Source organism: Neovison vison, chromosome 4, assembly GCF_020171115.1.
Source record: "Neovison vison isolate M4711 chromosome 4, ASM_NN_V1, whole genome shotgun sequence".
Classification (NCBI taxonomy): Eukaryota; Metazoa; Chordata; class Mammalia; order Carnivora; family Mustelidae; genus Neogale; species Neogale vison.
Window position 1 is genome coordinate 54849303 of NC_058094.1, and position 6000 is coordinate 54855302.

Sequence of the window (6000 nt, forward strand, 5' to 3'; positions counted from 1 at the left end):
GCATCTGCCTTGGGCTCAGGTCATGATCTGGGCCTCCTGGGATTGAGCCCTGTATCAGGCTTCCTGTTTAGCGGGTAGTCTCCTTCTCCTTCTGCCCCTCCCCTGCTTTGCATGTGTTCTTCCTCTGTCAAATAAATAAACAAACAAACAAACAAAAAAAGAAGAGGAAGAATGATTTTGGATCTCTGAAATAGTAATGACTGATGGACACTCAATTTCATCCTTTTAATTGACATTTTTTGAAGTAAGGTTTTTAAAAATTTCTATTAAATAGATTTTTTTGCTTTCTTTCTTTTTTCATATTATTTACTCATTTAAAATACACCTACATTAAATGTTTTAAACAATTACATTCATTATTGTATTTGACAGTCAGATCATTTCAAGTTTGGCCAATAGGCACCCCTTCATGTTGGCTTAGTGTGTAGCCTTTGGAAATGACTCTTTGACTTTGACAATTTCCTTCCTCCTTGACACAGCAAAATGTTCATCTTGTATATTTACAGATTCACATTTAGAATCAAGTCTTCCTCTGAAGTCCCTGAATCCTTTTAGAAGGAAATGGCATTTGGAAACCATAACGCTAGCTGTGTTCAGTTATTATTTGGCTATCATGACTTCTAGGTCTCTTCAGTAGACAGAACTAGGGCACTCGTATTTTTTCAAAGGAGAAAAAAATCACGAATTTATAATGATATTTCAAACTCAGATTTAGCATTAAAATATTTGAGTCAAATTTTTGATTTTCTACTTTTCTCTTGCATTTTACTATATAATAATATTAAACTTCATTGTATATTTGCATATATACACATAAAATGTCAAGATAAACTTACCAATATTATTACCAACAAATAGACTACTGTTAAAATTTCTTTTGAACTCTATTTGTCCATGAAATATATCCTATTCCACTAAGTATGAAAAATCAAAACACTATGTGGAAAAACAATTTTTTGTGTGTTTGTGCTTATGTCTCTAACTAGATATATAATTAGGCTTATTTTTTCTTTTCGTTTTTATATTTTAGGGTTCTTGCTTCAATTCCAATGTATTCCATTTTTTTGGTAACAAAACCAAATAGCTATCCATTTTTTGGTAACAAGTTGTGATTAGTACAAGTTTTATACACAAAAATTCTTTTTACAAATGTAATTTACTAAATAAAGAAAATTCTTACTAATACTAAAAATAGCACATTATATATGCTATTCCGAGTTTTTTTCCACTTTATGTATTTTAGAGGTCATTTCATTTTAGTGTATAGCAATCTTCTTCAGTCGTGTTTATGATTAGATACTATTTAATTTACCATAATTAATTTAACCAGCATTTGAGTGACTTCCTCTTTTTGGTTTTAAAAATATATTTTTTTAAAGAACTATTTATTTTGGGGGGAGGGGTTGAGGTGGGGGAGTATCTCAAGTAGACTCCTGGCTTAGCACAGAGCCCCTCAGGGCTGGATCCCAGGACTCTGAGATCATGACCTGAGCCAAAACCCAGAGCCAGGCACTTACCCAACTGAGTCACCCAGGCACTGGTTTTTAAAAATAATTTTGCAAAGAATAACTTTGTACATAAAATATTTCATATTTCATAATTTTGCCATTTCTTTACAGATATTTAGAAGTGAGTTTAAAAAAATGTATAAGTAGTTCTTTTAGTTACTGTCACATCCCCCTTTATCACTGTTAACTTCTTTGTATTTTTACCTGCAATGAGTTTGTTCCATCAAAATGAAATAGATATTGTAAAAATTTTGGATGTTTGCCAATTGGAAGTGATATCTTAATAAAATGTTCATGTATGGTTGAGGTTAAGCAACTTGTTATATGTTTCATTCTTCTGTTTATTGTTAGTTCACATTGATTGCCCCTGTTTCTATCTGGTTGTTGTTTGTTTTTTGTCTCAATTTTTAAGATATCTTCATGTCATAAAAATATCATCTCTTTGTCTATGATATTAGTTATAAATATCTTTTCTTAGTTTGTCCTTTGTTTTTGATTATGATATTTTTTCTTATATGGGTTTTTTCAAAAATTTAGTTTAGTCAAACTTACTATTCCTTTTATTGTTTTTAAATTGCGAATCAGGGATATTTTTCCAATTTCCAAGTCATAAAGAAACTTACCCTTATTTTATTTCTCCATTGCACAATTTCCTTAATTTAATTTAATTTTTATATTTTAGATCTTGGATCTCCTTGGAGTCAGTGTGAAATGAAAATTCAGTTTTCTTTTTCCAAATGGCTATTCTTTATTCCAATGTCATTTAAAAATGTCCATCTTTTCCTCACTAATTTACAATCCCATATTTGTTGTAGATCAATGGAACAGAATAGGGAGCCCAGATATGGACCCTCAACTGTATGGTCAAATAATCTTCGACAAAGTAGAAAAAAAAATAGTTTTTTCCAACAGAAAAAAGACAGTCTCTTCAATAAATGGTGCTGGAAAAACTTGATGGCTATATAAGAAGAATGAATCTTGACCATTCTCTTATGCCATACACAAAGATAAACTCTAAATGGATGAAAGACCTCAATGTGAGACAGGAATCCATCAAAATCTTAGAGGAGAACATAGGCAATAGCCTTTCCCACATCAGTCACAGCAACTTCTTTCAAAACATGTCTCCAAAGGCAAGGAGAACAGAAGTGAAAATGAGCTTTTAGGATTTCATCAAGATAAAAACCTTTGCACAGCAAAGGAAACAGTCAACAAATCAAAGGGACAACCCAAGGAATGGGAGAATATATTTGCAAATGACACTACAGATAAAGGGCTGGTATCCAAGATCTATAAAGAACTTCTGAAACTCAACACCCCAAAAACAAATAATCAGTCAAAAAATGGGCAGAAGACATGAACGAACACTTCTCCAAAGAAGACATACAAATGGCTATCAGACACATGAAAAAACATTCATCATAGCCATCAGAGAAATTCAAATCAAAACCACATTGAGATAGCACCTTACACCAGTTAGAATGGCAAAAATCGACAAGACAAAAAACAACAAATATTGGAGAAGTTGTAGAGAAAGGGGAACCCTCTTACATTCTTGGTAGGAATCAATTTGGTACAGCCACTTTGAAAACAGTGTGTAGGTTCCTCAAAAAGTTAAAAATAGAGCTTCCCTGTGACCCAGCAATTGTACTACTGGGTATTTACTTGAAAGATACAGATGTAGTGAAAAGAAGGGCCATATCCATCCCAATATTCATAGCAGCAATGTCCACAATAGTCAAACTGTGGAAAGAGCGAGAGGTCCTTCAACAGACTAAGGGATAAAGAAGATGTGGTCCATATATACAATGGAATATTACTCAGCCATCAGAAAGGATTAATATCCAACATCTGCATCAACAGGGATGGACCTGGAGGAGATTATGCTAAGTGAAATAAATCATACAGAGAAGGTCAATTATCATATGGTTTCACTTACTTGTGGAACATAAGGAATAGCATGGAGGAAATTAGGAGAAGGAAGGGAAAAATTAAGAGGGTGGAAATCAGAGGAAAAGATGAACTATGAGAGACTATGGACTCTGGGAATCAAACAGAAGGTTTTAGAGGTGAGGGGGGTGGAGGTATGGGTGAGCCTGGTGGTGGTTATTACTGCATGGAGCCCTGGAATAAATGAATCATGGAACACTACATCAAAAACTAATGATGCACTGTATGGTGACTAACATAATAAAAAAATTATTAAAAAAAAAGGTCAAAGTTCATACAAGTATTTTTGTACCAGAGCTAGATGTTTTCTTCAGTATTTAACAGACACAACTGCCTTCATTTCAAATAATGTCAGCTTAAACTCATTTTGAATTTGGCTATAAAAATTTTATGTTAGGGGATACCTGGGTGGCTCAGTAGGTTGAACTTCTGCCTTTGGCTCAGGTCATGGTCTCAGTGTCCTGGCATCAGACTCTTTGCCCAGTGGGGATCCTGCTTCCCTCTCTCTCTGCCTGCCTTTCTGCCTACTTGTGATCTCTCTCTGTCACATAAATAAATAAATAAATAAATCTTAAAAAAAAGAAAGAAATTTCACGTTAGGTCTTATCTAAATGTAAACAGTTTAAAAACAGAGGCAAAATTTTCAAGACACTATCTTACGCCATACCACAAAATTGTATAAGGCAAAGATACTGTAACTAGGAGCTTATACTCTAATGAGAGAGACAGGTATACAGAAACCATTTCAATATATTTTCAATGTAAAGGTTACTGACCTATGCACAGCATTTGCAAAGATATACATGTGGACTTGGATTCTTCAAAAATAAGATGTAAAAAAATCAATGAAGTCAAGATAGAACAATTATATTTATTTTATTTCTATTCTGTGATTATTATTAGTCTTCTTTGTTTTAATTTGTATTTTCACAGTCATGCTAGAAGACCCACATATCTGGTTGAGTAGATGCAAATAAGGAAAGAAAATTTCTCATGTGAAAGGCAGAGCACTAGGATAATGGATTCTTTAGGTACTCATGAAAAAGAAACACTGCATTTCATGTTTAAGGCTAGGGTATCTTATGAAACAGAGAAACTTTGAGTTCTCTCTCTATTCTGTATCTGAGAATTTTCCCACATGGGCAGAGATTTCCTCCCTTGGGTTACTCTTCATTCCCAGGGCTCTAAATGCTTGACTACATGGCATAATTTTCAAACATGTAGTCCTGTGACTTGCTTTCTGCCTGAAGCTTTAAACTTTTAATTGACACCCCTCCCTTTGGGTTTTGGAGGGACTTGCATTATGGGGAAAGGGTGGTTCTAATTCTCCACTAAGAAGGTCAATTAAAGATAAATTTTCTTCCTTCCTGCTTAGTGTTGGCATGATTGGAAGAACTTCCCATCAGTCAGATGCTGAGGAAACTAACTGGAGGATGGATGCCTGGAACAAAGGCATGTGAGCCATCTCCTCAACAGAGAAGTTGTTCAGGAAGAGCTGCTTATGATGTTTCTCCTTCAGAACAAATGCCAGTTCCAGACTAGCATTTTATATTGAAATGTTGCCCTGGCGAGAGAGGCAGAAAAAAGGAATGTTAAAGAGATGTCTGAGCTAATAGCTCATGTGGGAAATAGCATGTCATTTCTCAATCACTGTCATTTCTAAGTCCTGCAAGGAAAGTATTTATGGGGAATGGCCACCTGCCTGTTCATCCATCATTTTGATCCATAGCTGCCCCCCAGGTTTGGTCAGATGGATTCAGAGATGTAATTTTAAAAAATCACCCTCAGCTGCTCTTTTGGAGTTTGGTTGAGTGTTCCTATGACTTTCTAGGCTGAGGTTGTTTTTGTATTCATGGAATTACTCTATTTGCTTCCTTAAAGTGTGTTTGAGGGGAATATTGGAACACATATCTTGAGGTGTGATAAAGTCATAAGAATCAGAGATGGAAAGAAAAATAAAATTGGCCTCTTAGCTATAAAATAAGATTTGTGTACTTTCACCTTCCAGATAGACTCTCCTCAGAAGAGCACATGGTAACCTACTGTTTCTCAAGAGCTTCCAAGTCAACTAATTCTTTTTGATATTTGGCTTATCAAATAGATGAAGTATAACCATTTCATATCAATAAGTTTTTGAGTACTTACCTTATACTAGGCATAGTGGGCTTACTATTTACAGTACTTAATTACTCCCCATGTCAGCCTTATATGACACATACTATTATCCTCATTATAGCTCTGAAATCTGAGGGCTAAGAGAGTCTAATAACTTGTGCAAAATGATAAAACTACTAAGATTTGGATGTAGGTCTGATTCCAAAGCACATGTCCTTAGCAACTGTGCTTGATCTATGTGGAAACATAAGCAGTGTTTTGGAATTGGAACTTTATTTTAGACTTATAATATATGTTAGAGATTTGATGTGATATTTTGGAGAATAATGAGAAGAAGTCACTACCAGTGATTTGAGTCCAGTTACCAGTTCCTGTGGTATAGTATGTGGATACTAAGTATGTCAATTTATTTAGCTATGTGTTTATG